This window comes from Diabrotica undecimpunctata, chromosome 1, assembly GCF_040954645.1.
Source record: "Diabrotica undecimpunctata isolate CICGRU chromosome 1, icDiaUnde3, whole genome shotgun sequence".
In the NCBI taxonomy this organism is placed as follows: domain Eukaryota; kingdom Metazoa; phylum Arthropoda; class Insecta; order Coleoptera; family Chrysomelidae; genus Diabrotica; species Diabrotica undecimpunctata.
The window spans coordinates 171,353,856-171,367,597 of NC_092803.1; the positions used below are offsets into that span (position 1 = coordinate 171,353,856).

General features: G+C 34.5%; 1 protein-coding gene across 12 annotated transcripts in view; it reads left to right on the top strand.

Moving 5' to 3' along the window:
- Positions 1 to 13,742, top strand: part of fdl (beta acetylhexosaminidase fused lobes) — a 300,470-nt gene that overhangs the window by 87,488 nt on the left and 199,240 nt on the right. The window contains exon 1 of one of the 12 annotated variants that reach the window (XM_072520552.1): positions 3,207 to 3,360. The exons of 10 other annotated variants lie outside the window; for them this stretch is intronic. The gene's annotated coding sequence lies outside the window, so the exon portion shown is untranslated. Of the gene's footprint in view, positions 1 to 3,206; positions 3,361 to 13,742 lie in introns of those variants that run through there. One more of the 12 variants, XM_072520549.1, reaches the window with a different exon arrangement.

Consider the following 13,742-nt stretch of genomic DNA (forward strand, 5'->3'; position numbering starts at 1 on the left):
ACATCCTGTATATATATATATACATATGTATATATACATATATATTATATATATATATATATATATATATATATATATATATATATATATATATTATATGACCACTACATCATTTTTTTTGCCACAAGAAACTGTAATACTTTCTGTCTCACCCTTGCAGGTTTTTTCCTTCCACGCTCTTTGTAGTGGCCAGTCCACCTTATCCGCCTTTCTTTATTTCAGATTAAGTCAGATTTTACAAACAGCATCTGTAGCTCCTTGATTCTTCTTAACTCCTAGACGTCATTGACTTCAACTGTTCCACAAGATTTCTGTGGACTGTTCTCTCTTATTCTCTCTTCTTTTGAATGCTTGAATAAGCCAAGTTGAATAACACATTAGATCATACATTCGGCTTATATGATCGTTCCATTCTACTCTTCTCTTTCTTACACAGTCCTTGATGTTCTCTACTTTGCAACGTCGTCCTATAGTATCATTGTAGTACAGATGTACTTCTAACTCTATTGCATAGTTGTCTTCTCCAGGTCTGATTTGGCCTTCGGTTTGAAGAGAGGTATTAGGAAGCTTGAACTCCATTCTTGTAGTATTCTAATTTGTTCAATTATTTTTTTGGATAAGTTTGAATAATTGTTTGGTCAGATCTAGTCCTTCGTACTTTAGGAGATCGTTTGGTATTATGGTCTTTCCTGGTGATTTTCTATTTTTTCAATTCCCTAAAGCTTTATTTACCTCTTCCTAATTAATGTTTATTTCTTCAGTTGTCAAAAATACCCTGTTACGTAGACGACGCAATATTAATAGCTCAAGGTGAAGACGACTGGTCCACAGATTTAACATAAGAGCAAAAGAATTTTATATGACAATCTCAACTCAGAAAACTAAAACATTAGTAATCAGCAAAGAAACAACCAGATGTAAATTAGAAATTGATGGCATCGGTATTGAACAAGTAATGAAAATAAAATACCTTGGCATCACACTGTACAACTATGGAGGTCTAGACAAAGAAGTGAGAAAGCAAGTACCAAAAGTAAATAGATTGGTAGAATACCTTAATAATAATATATTGCGACACAGACGCAGTAACACTGAGATGAGGTCAAGAATTTATAAAGCCATAGTAAGACTAATAATGACATATTCCTTAGAAACAAGATGCGACACAGCCACAACACAAAGGCTGCTAGAAACGACAGAGATGAAAGTACTGAGAAGAATTACAGGAAATACGCTGAGAGATCGAAAGAGAAGTAAAGACATTAGAAAAAAGTGTAACGTATAATGTATAAACGAATGGACACTAAATAGAAAAAAAAGACTGGAATAACCACGTAAGCAGAAGGGGGGAGACCCGTGTCGTCAAAATAGCAAAAGAGAAGTCAACAATCGGCAGAAGAAGTATATCGAACGACCGCGCAAAAGATGGAGTGACAACCTTCCTTAGAGGTATTAATCCGACAATGAACAAGCAGAAATTCTTATAAAGAGGAGAAAGAAGAAGAAGAACAACAAATACGAATCGAAAATAATCTGCCCATGTTTCCCTCTAAATGTGTGTCGTTTTTATTAGTATGTTTATGTCTTTTTTTGTCCTTTGATCCCCTTCGTGTTCCGTAGAAATCGCGTTACATTTTTTTTTGCGAAGTTTTCTCACTGTTCCTTTTTTATTTTTCTGATTAAAGCATTAGTTACATTTCTAATTCGTTTATAGTTCTGGTATGCTTGTTGTGTTTATTGTAGTCTGTATTGTAAAAAGGCCTTTTCTTTTTTTCAGATTTTATCTTCAATTTTTCTCTAAACCAGGGGGTTTTCTTTTTTGATACGTTAGTGTTCGTTACTTTCCTCTCTCCAAATGCTTCTGTTGCTTCGTTAGTTATGTCATTTTTGAGATTTTCCCAGGTTTACTCGATGTTATCTAATATTTCATTCTCAGCAATCTCTGATATTCTTTTTCTGTTTAAGTATTTCGTGGATTGCGTATTTAGTCCTTCTTGGGTGTGATGTATTTGATGATGATCGTTATTATACATAATCGTAATACTGGACTATGGTCCCGAACTATGTCTACTGAGTTGAGACATTCTACGTTGATTATTTTTAATGGATCTCTGTTGGTTATAATGTAGTCTATCATAGATCTTTGTCCACTGGTGTATGTATATTTTGTTGGTCTTCGTGGTCAAAAAATTGTTTTGTTGTTTATTCTAAGTTCATTATTCGTGAAGAAGAATATCATTAGTTCTCCATTTTCGATTTTAACTTTCTCATTATCTCTCTAACTTGGTCTACTATCAGTTGTTATTCGTCATAAAATGTTTCCCTTTTTGTTTGGGGCTTGTTATTTTCTGGACCGTAAACTCTGATGATGTTCAGGTCTTCCTTCTTCATTCTTATCTTTATTGTTACAATACTTTTTTATAAGTACTGATACTTTTTGATCTGATTTTAGTATTTTCGGTGTATTAGTAAAGTTACAACTTTATTGTAGATTATGTATATTTATTTCTTTTTCAGCGCTTGAGTTATTTCTTGGCCTCTTGTGTTAAACGATCGAATGTTCTATATGGTAACTCTCATCTGGGTTTTGGATATTTTTCTCCTATGCTTATTTCTTGGTCGCCATAGTCGTCTTCAAAGTATCAATCCGTTTCTGAGGATTCACATTATTTCTTTGAGCAGTATTCGTTTTTACAATTAGTAGGTTGTTAACCTTGCCAATCACTCTCTACATTTTATTCAGTCTTGGGAGCAATTGTGGTCACAGCAGAGCTATTCGATCCACCTCGAAATTACCCAGGCGGTGTTTGCTTAATTTTAAAAATTAGATTTTAGCTAAAGATCTAAAAGCAACAACGTCAAATAAAAAGTCAATTATTTGATAATTTGTCGTTATTTCCAAGGATATATTTGTTAAAATATTTTCTAGGTGAAAAAGGACGCCTCGGGACATACTTTGGAAACCACTTTTATACAGATTTATAAGGTGTGTATAGGACACGTCATATTCAATAACATATTCAAAAGCATCCAACATCCAATTTTTACCAACAAAAACAGAAAACGATCGCTGTATAATTTACACACGAACTCTAGTACTTCGTGAACTTATGTTTTGTTCAGTCGGATCGGTGTAATTACTATAAATACTTAGTTATATATTTACCTTCAGATAATGGGTAGCATTTTTTAATCGGTATATTCAGTACTGGTATATAGCTCTGTTGTGAAGGTTGGAATTGTAAAGTGGGTTGGCTTGACAGCGGCAATCTTCAAGCTATTAAGGACAGTCAATATATTATTATTTGGACATTGTAGTGGGTGCTTTATTTATCATAAACCTACGTTCATAGTTACATAGTAAGTTTTTCAATTTTATATGGATATGAATGCCTTATAATAAATATTCTTGATTTTTCTGAATAGTCATTTTAGATCTTTATTCAACATACGTATGTACAAATGTAGTTTTGACGTTATGTTCAGTCTTTTTATTTTTTCGTTTTCGTTTTTAAGTTGCCATTAGAATTTATTAAGTACTACTAAAATAAAACACAAAAAATGGCTTTTTGTGTTCTAAATTTCTTAAAAATGTATTAGAAAACTTTTAACAGTTGTTTTTACCTACGTGTTTTTCTTAAATATTAACTTTATATGGGGTTACAATTGATAGTAATGAAAATTACATTTTTAAAAAACGTTTACGTTTCGATTTTTACTCTGCAAATCGTTTTCAAAAAAGATATTTAAAAAATTGTGCGAAAACTATAACCAACAAGTTGTTAAGTTGGGTTAAAACTGACGGTTGACTTACTTGGCCTCGATATTGTAGGCAAACGTCTTCTTTTGGTTCACAAAAAAACTGAGGGTGGTGTTTTCTTCTTGTTAGGCTGCCTGTCCGTTCCGAACGTTGGCAATCATTCTGGATTTGGTGACTTTGTTGGTTGATATACGGAATACCTGTGTTGAGGTCTTTCTATACCATGCTCTCAGGTTAGCAAGCCAGGATATTATTCTTCGTCCTGGGGCCCTTTTTCCTTCAATTTTACCTTGCAAAATGCATTGGAGTAGCTTATATCTGCCTTGATTTCTCATTATATGTCCCAAGTACTGCAGCTTACGGCCTTTTACGATGTTGACCAAATCCGCGGTTGTGTTCATCCTCCGTAGTACTTCTTCATTGCTGACTGTGTCTGTCCATGGTATCTTCAGGATCTTTCTGTATAGCCATAACTCAAAAGCCTGAAGTTTTGATAGAGTTTCCGCCGTCAATGTCCCCGTTTCTCCTCTCTATAGAAGCACTGAGTACAGGTAACATTTAAGGAGCCTTATTTTTGTTTCTAGAGGTCATGGCTCTTAAACACAGAGCTCATAGTCAAGAATTCCCTGTTTGCCTTTCCGATGCGACATTTAATTTTTTGGGTATTGTCCCACGACTCATTGGTTGTGGTGTTTTCAAAATATCAAATTCTGACTGTTTTGTGTGTATTGTTTTATTAGTTTGAAGCATGTGTGTTTAACGTAGATTATGTGTTTGTCTATTGTGTGTTGCATATGTATTGTGTATAATTGTAGATGATGTCTATGACTTCCTTTAAGCCGCTGTTATTGGTATGTTCTTGTTGTTGACTTCTTCTTTCAGTATTGTAAATCAAAGCCTGCTAAATTTTGCTGATGGGTTTGCTATACATTTTTCTTCATTAAGTAGAATAAGAACTACCTCTTTGATTTTTTTATGTTTGTCTCTGTTTCTTTTATTATGGTTGATACATCTTTTCATTGTTCTATGTGCTCATTATTCCAGGCATGTTTGCATATCTGAGATTTGTCGAAGTCTCTGTACTTGGTTTATATATCATGCTCGTTTATTCTGGTACTTGGTAGTCTTGTGGTTTCTGCAACATAGAAATTGTTGCATTCGCAGGGTATTTTATAGATGAAACTTTTTGATCTGTCTTGTGTGTTGTTGAGTTTGGTTTTGGATAAGATAAATCCTAGTATGTTAGTTATTTTGAATGTTGTTGTGATGTGCTTATTTCCTATCCTTTTCAATTTTTCTGAAAAGCCCTTTATATATGGTATTGTTACAGTCATTGAATCCTTTTTGTAAGTATTTCTATATTGCTTGTAATGTTTTGAAGCAGGTGTTTGACGCTATCCTACAATGATTTAATAATTCCTTTTTTGTTGTTTACGTTGTGGTTTGAGTGGTAGGTTAAACATCTGTTAATGTGAGTTTATTTTCTATAAACTTTGGTTGCAAATTCTGTGCCTTTTATTGTGATTAACACATCCAGAAAACACAGTGAATTATTTTCTTTTTTCATGGTGAATTTGTTTGTACACACGCCTGTAATAAGCTTGCTGTAGGACGGTGAACAGTTCATAAAGTTGACATAATCAGTGTAGTTGAAAAATTCTGTTAAGTACTACCATCACACAAAAAAGGAGAATATATGGTACTATGTAAAAAAGAATTGGAGAAAAGCACAGAATCAAAAGAAAATGTAAGTAAGGAGGAAGTCAAAGCTATCAAATCTCTAAAAAAAGATGAGTCTACCAAAACAGACTAAGGTATGGCAAGCGTAACAGATGAATCGCTGGTCCTCCAGGTTGGGGGTTGGGCTAAAGGCCGACAACCTCTTCCTGTAAAAAACATATGTTACGTAACCTTAGGAACTATTAGCTGGACGAAACTCACGAAAATTGGAATTAGATTAGGAACATGGAATACTCGAACCCTGTACTGAACTGGAGCACTCACATTTTTACTAGACATAGTGAACACGGACAAAGTAGATGTTTTAGCACTGCAGGAAATGCGGTGGACGGGAATTGGCACTCTTGACAAGAGAATCCATTCCATATATTATAGCTGCAATGAAAGCCAACACATGGATGGGGTGGGATTTATTGTAAACCGAAGAACAAAAGCCCCTATTATTGACTTACAGTTAAAGAATGTGCTATTTGCGCTTAAAGGAAAAGTTCTTTAATTACAGTTTGATCAGTGCACATGCCTCAACTGATGACAAACCAGAGGAAATAAAAGAACAGTTCTTCGACGACCTAGAGCAAGCCTATCATTTGGCTCTATAACTCTTGTTTTCCTTGAGCAGCTATTTCCCATTGCTGTATTCCTATTTTGCGTAGATCACTGGCTACTGCGTCTTTCCATCTCTTTCTTGGGCGACCAACTGACCTTCTGCCATCGGGCCTTTCCCAGAATGTGGCGTTCCGGAGTCTTTCGTCACTCGATTTTAGTACGTGGCCCGCCCATCTTATTCGGTTTGCTTTAATGTAGCGTACTACGTTTTTATCTCCATATACTGTCTGGAGTTCATCATTGTGTCTTCTTCTCCATTCTCCTGTTGTCCCTGCTCTGCAAGGCCCATAGAAAGTCCGCAGTATCTTTTTTTCCAGTACCAGTAATTTTGTCGTTTCCCGCTGGTTCAGAGTCCGTGTCTTGCTTTCATACCTTATTGTGGGACGAATTATTGTCTTGTACACTCTTATTTTTGCTGGCATTGAGAGTATTTTTGATTTAAGTACGGTCATTAATGAGTAATATTTCCTGTTTCCTGCAATGATCCTGGCTGCCACGTCCTTTTCATATTTTTTTTTTCAGATATTATGATCACTCCCAGGTACTTGAATTCTTTGACGACTTCAAATTTTTATTCATTGATTGTTACGTTTTGTCTAACCCTTGGTCTTGGGTTCTTCGTAACCACCATGTACTTGGTCTTGTCCTCGTTCACCTTCAGACCAACTTCCTTGGCTCCGTTTTCGAATAGGGTGAAAACTTATTTTGCATCTCTGGTGAATTGTGCAATTGTGTCCATGTCATCCGCAAACGCCAATAGTATTTTTGATCATTCGGCGGCAAATAAGTTTGTCAGTTGTGGTTGAGCTTTTCTTACCGCATGTTCTAGTGCAAAATTAAATAGCAGGGGGGCGAGAGGATCTCCATGTCTAAGCCCGGTGTCAATGAGGAATTCCTCATAATGGAATAAGCGATAATGGATTACGACTGATAAACTTAGCAGCAGCACTAAATATGAGAGTCGCTAGCACCTATTTAAACACAAGAACATACACAAGGTAACCTGAACCTTTCCTGATGGAAGAACAACGAGTCAGAATGATCACATCTTAATAGATTCAAGACATGAAACAGACGTAATAAACTGCAGTTATAGAGACGAAAACATAAATTTAGATCATTACTTAGGGGTATCAACATTGAGGGCTAAAATTTCAAACACCAGTGAAGAAAATAAAATGGATAGAAAAAAATGGAATGTGCAAAAGCTGAGAGATGCGACAATTGCAGAGTGGTACTCGGAAACATCACCAACAGGCTAAAGAATTAACATGTAAATTAAGAAGGCCAGACAGATACAGACTCCTACTGAATTAGAATGAAGAAAGAGATTGAAGCTGCAGCTAAAGATGAAATCGGAACAGAAATTTGTGACCGTAAAAATCATTGGTTTGACGATGAATGCAAGAAAGCGACAAAAGGAAAAAATGAATACAGGTAGATGCTTATTCGACGAACTAAAACAACTGTAGAGAATTACCAGACAAAGAGAAAAGAAGAAAAAAGGATACAAAAAATAAAAAAGCGAAATCACTTAAATATTGCACTTAAATATATAAAAAACCACAAGACAATGCAGAAGTCAGAATGGTGACCTATTAACAAGAAAATATGTATTGAATAGATGGATGGAATACTTTAACCAGGTACTTAATATACAGAACGAAGACAAAAACCTAGAAGACAAAAGAGACGTGGTAAGGGGGATAGACGAGAGTGAAAAGGAACCACTTACGGTTCTTGAAGTTAAAGATGCAATTAAAAAACTAGCCAGAAACAAATCACTCGGAATAGATAATCTCCCAGCTGAACTATATAGAGAAGGTGGCCATAAATTACAGCAGCTTATAACAGAAATACGGACACAGAAATCCCTCCCCAATAATTGGAATATTGGTATACTTTGCACCCTTCACAAAAAAAGAGATATCTTTGACTGCCGTAACCACACAGGAATTACGCTTTACATGCAGCGTATTAAATATTTTCCACAGCACTATGTCACCGTATGGCATCATATGCAGAACGGATAGAAGGAAAATACCAGGCTGGTTTCAGAGGTGGTAAATTGACATTTCATCAGATTGCAACACTGAAACAAATTGTAGAAAAGTCACTGGAATGTGGCATTGATACTCATCACATATTTATAGAGTACAAAGCAGCCTACGACTCTGTGAGTAGAAGAGAAATTTTTAAAACATAGAAAGAGCTAGGAATACCAAATCAGTTGGTAAATTTAACAAAACTAACTCTAGAAAAAGTTTATTGTAGAGTACGAATTCAGCGGGAACTGTCTGAACCTTTTAAAACAAATATCGCTCTTGGGCCAGGGAGACATCTCTCCTGTATAGTGTTTAATCTGGCCGTTGAGAAAGTAATACGCATATCACAAATCACAACCACTGTTCTCTGTAGATCAATATATAATAAATCAGTGCAAATCCTGGCCTATGCTGACTATGTTGATAATATCAATATTGGGAGAACGGAAAACGCTATACGAGAGGCGTATGTAGCATTAAAATAATCAACTACTCAAATGGGTTTAATAATAAAAACCAACAAAATGAAGTATATGAAAATTAGCACGCAACCACAAATCCTCTGACCACTTGTTATAGAAAACGACGTCATCGAAGCAGTAAACGAATTTGTATACCTGAACATAGGATTCAGAGACCTGGACTCTAACAAAAAATAATGAAAACATGGATGGAAGGATGGATGCAAGGATGTTTCGAAAGAAAAGTGCTAAGGCGAATCTATGGAGCAGTGAATAACAATGGAGTGTGGATTAACGATACCAGGATCCTGATATCGTAAAACATATTAAGATTGGACGTCTGAAGTGCACAGGGCATATAATGCGAATGGAACAAAATGACCCAGCTAGAAAAACGCTCCTTGATAGACCCATTGGTCACAGAAGAAGAGCAAGTCCCAGAACAAGATTCCTTAATAACATGTAGGCTTAACAACCACGCAGGAATGTAAAGCCAGAATAATGATGATGAATAATCTTTGAAAACTCTAAAATATTGTTATTGATTATAAAAAGTTTACAAAAAGAAATATTTTAGTAAGAAAACGTTTATTATTAAAGTAATCACTCTTTTACAAACAGTTTAAATTATCTTCGTTACATAATATCCTTTTCACTCAGACTATCATTTAAAACTATATTTTTGTGTGTAGAAATTAGCATTTTATATGTAAATATTGCCAACAATATCAACAATAGAGTCTTATAAACTTACGATAAAATGGTAATTAACTGCATTTAAAAAATAGCTGCATAAAGGACTAACATTTATTAAACTTATTCTGTACAATAAATGAAAATTCCATAACCTAGTCTAATTACTAATTTTCTCGATGACTTGTTAATACAATTTAAGCCTTGTTTAGTCATTAAAGTTTAGTAAATATAAAGACTTTCTAAAACATCCAGGCGATATCCAGTTGTAATTAGCCCTGTTCGGGTATGCATACCTCTGCTCAAGTGGAGTATTTCCTTTCTTTGGTTCTTATAAAAATGACATAAGTGACAGCTAAGAAAAAATAAAATAAAAACAGTGGTAAAGTGCTCCGAAAGCACTACTGCAGAGGCTGCAGAGTTGATAAAAAGGGGAATGTCAGTGTCACCGACACTAGAAAAGTAATGAACCTAATGGTTGACAAAGAGATTACATAAGCCAAACTGTTAAAGACTTCCAAGGAGAAAGTATATGCTTGGCAGGAAAAAGTCAAAAGTAGGTTGAAGCCAAACATTCAGGGATAAAAGCCATTGTTAACAAGATTGGAACGAAAAACAAATCTGGTGGAGCAAAAGTTCTAAGTAGGCACACAGAAACTTAATAAAAAAAGGTCATGATCAGACAATTAAACTCCGTTTGTCGATACTAAGAAGAAGCCAAGAAAGAATAAAATTTTCTTTATACGAAGGCTCTTTTTTCGGCAAGAGAAGTAAGTACTGGACTCTCCGGAACTCAAATTGGTCCCAAACAGCTTAAGTTAGTGGAAAACTTAAAATGTTAGAGTTTCTTTAAAACTTTGAAGAGTAGTGGTCACTAATAAGAGTTTAAACCGAATAATCTGTAATTTGTATATAAATCATCATCCTATTCTTTACCAAGAGTCATTTATTGTAATTAATCAACTTTGCGCCTCGAAATTCGTAAGAGCGTTTAATTGCTCAAATTTATTAACTTTTTTACAGATTTCTAGCAATTCCTCTTCCGGCTCTCCTATATATTTAGGGATTCTACAGTATTCACTGCCTTCCCTCGCTCAACCGTTTCCATCTCTCTCTGTTGTTCCATTCTCCATCGTTTAGTCCTCTCTTACTCATGGCGTCGTCTACTTCGTTCCTCCAGGATTTTCGGGGTCGTCCTCTTTTCCTCCTTCCTATGGGGCTCCATTCGGTTATTCTTTTTATCCATCTGCTGTCGCTAGCTCTTCTTACATGTCCATACCACTTTAGTCTTTTTTGTTCTATATATGTTAGTATGTCTGTTTCTATTGATGTTCTTTGCTTTATTTTGTCATTACTTCTCCTATCCATTCTTGTTACTCTGCAGCATCTTCGCAGGCATTCCATCTCTGTTGCTATTATCTTACTGCTGTTTTTCTTGTTTATGATCCAATTTTCGGGCCCATATGTCATAATACTTCGCACTAATATTTTATAAATCTGCGTTTTTGTCTTCTTATTTAGGTGTCTGATCTAGATCGCTGTTCTTGTTTGTCCTAATCTTTGTGTAATTTCTTCCTCTGTTGTTGCCTTTTTCGTGATTATGAACCCCAGGTATTTGAATTTATCCTTTCCTTTGATTGTTACGTTGTCATCAATCTGTAGATCTTCTATGTCTTCTTCACTTGTAGATAGGTACTCTGTTTTCGTGAGGTTAATATCTAGGCCAGCCTTGGTATATTCTTCTTGTAGTTTCTTCATCATGTAGCTGAGGTCGTCTTGGTCTTGTGCAATCACTACTTGATCGTCTGCAAAACTTAACGTATATAGGTATTCGTTCCGTACCGGTACTCCCATGCCTTCGCATTTTCTTTTCCATGTAGTCAAGGCTTTCTCCAAGTATATTTTGAATAGGGTTGGAGATGTGGAACAACCCTGCAGGAGCCCTTTTGTTGTGGTGAAGTCTCCTATGATTCTTGTTCCCATTTTAATGAACACTTTATTTTCTTTATACAGAGCTTTTGTAGCTTCTATGAGTTCCGTCTGTATTTCTAATTTGTACATTGCCTCCCATAGTTCTGACCTTGGTACAGAGTCATACGCCTTTCTCAGATCCACAAATGCCAAGTGTATATCTCTATTTTTTGCTTTTTTCTTTTCCAACAGTTGTTCCAGTGTGTATATGTGGTCTATGCATGATCTTCCTGCCGTGAAGCCTGCCTGATCCTCCCCGATTTTGCCTTTTATCGCTTGCTCTATCTTTTCTCGCAGTATCTTCCCATATAATCTTCCTATTGATGATATTACGCTTATTCCTCTGTAGTTTTCGCATCGTTTTCTATCTCCTTTCTTAAATATAGATGTCATATATGCCGCCGTCCATTCCTTTGGGAGCTGTTCTCCATTTATGGCTTTCTGAAATATCCATTGTATCATCCGGTGTAATTTTTTTGATCCGTATTTTATAAGCTCAGGTGAGGAGCTCTCCTTCCGGCTCTCCTACCTTCTTAAATATTTGTGTATTTTAATTTGGTAGTTTTTTTATTATTAATAAATTAAAAAAAATTAAGACAATAATAAATAAAGGATATTAGTTCTTTATGCATCAAATTAACCTTACAAACAAACAACTAAAGAAATAAATTTAAATATCTTGCAACTCGAGATAAAATATTATATAGTTTTGTGATCTTAACAAATTTCTATTACTATTTTTTCAATTAGATTTATTATAGTTTGTCTTGCTAATACAAAATCATGTATATCATCTACAAATGTGTATTCTATTTTTAATTTTACAGTATATACAAATTGCATTTTATACATCAAAAGTACAGATGTTTCGAATTAATAAATATATATATTTATGTATATAAATTGATAACTTTAATATATAAATCTTTTTAAAAATTATATTAACTATATTATATAAAGCAACTCCAATATATTAAAACAAACTTTATACATATCAGACACCCATCATCATCACTGGTTGCACAGTACTAAAGTAGGCGTTTGGCCTTTTATCCGGTGGCAACCGTCGCTAGTTTGTCTCTCCAATTTTCTTCGCAAGTTAATCCACACCATCCCTAGTTCTTTAACACATAAGTTTATCTATACTTATAAAATATATCACGTATTTTCCACATAGTGTTGGTTTCTGTTGTTTATGTACTTCATAATTTTATCTCCTCTTCCAGATACCAATTTCACAGATAATACCAAATAATCTTACCACCAAATAATAGGATTTTGTGCTATCAATTATAGCTCAATTTTTTGTCAAAATCGTTGTTAGTTTGTTGCAATAGAATGAATGCTATATCAAAAGAAATTACTATGAAAACTACAGTCTGTGTAATGAAAACAGTAACCTTTTATCATGAAAAGTTTGAAACCTCTTATAGAACCTTAAAATATAATTATATTTAAAATCAGTTCAATCTAAATCTACCACAGATCAAATTTACATAATAGTGGACATACTGAAAAGATCAATTAAAGAAAAAATCAATCAAAGGTGGAATCAAGATTAACGGAACCAGCATAGACAACATCAGGTACGCTGATGATACCGTCTTAATAGCAAGCAACGCACAAGAACTACAAAATATAATAAATGCGGTAGTTTTTCATTGCGAAATGTTCGGTTAAACTAAAATTCTAGTATTTTCAAAGATACCAACAAACCTACATTTGTATGCCAAGAGACAAATAATAGAACAGGTAACTTCCATAAAATATTTGGGAGCAAATATCAACAGCCAGTGTAACCCAAAAAAAAAGAAATCCTATCAAGAATCGAAGAAGCGAGGAAAACACTCATGAACATGAAAACATTTTTTACAAGATCAGACATTAGTCTAGAGCTCAGAATTCGAATGATCAGATTTTACGTTTTCTCTGTTTTGCTGTATGGCTGTGAAACTTGGACAGTGGACTCTGAAACAAAAAAAGAATAGATGCCTTTGAAATGTATATATACACAGACAAATGCTGAGAATTCCATGGATACAAAAAGTTACCAATAGTGAGGTACTTTGGCTCATTAGTAAACTAAAAGAATTACTCAGAAATAATCAAAGAGAGAAAAATGCAATATTTGGGTCATGTGTTGAGAGGTGAAAGATATGAACTACTCCTGACCGTTCATTCACAGGAATTTTGCGTTCAGCAGTTTCCAAAGCTACAATTATTACTATTTGGATCGCTAACATTCAGAAGGAGACGGCGTAATAAGAAGAAGAAAGAAAACATGTTTGACTCACTTTTTTTTGATGTGACGCAAGATTTTAATAGATTTGATTAAAAAAAATTTGGTCAGAAAATACATAGAACTATTGGAGTCATATATTGCGAAGATAGCTTTTAGGGTTTAAAAGGAACAAGATTACTAGATATACTAACAGTATATATATAATGGCTATACACCCCAGTGAG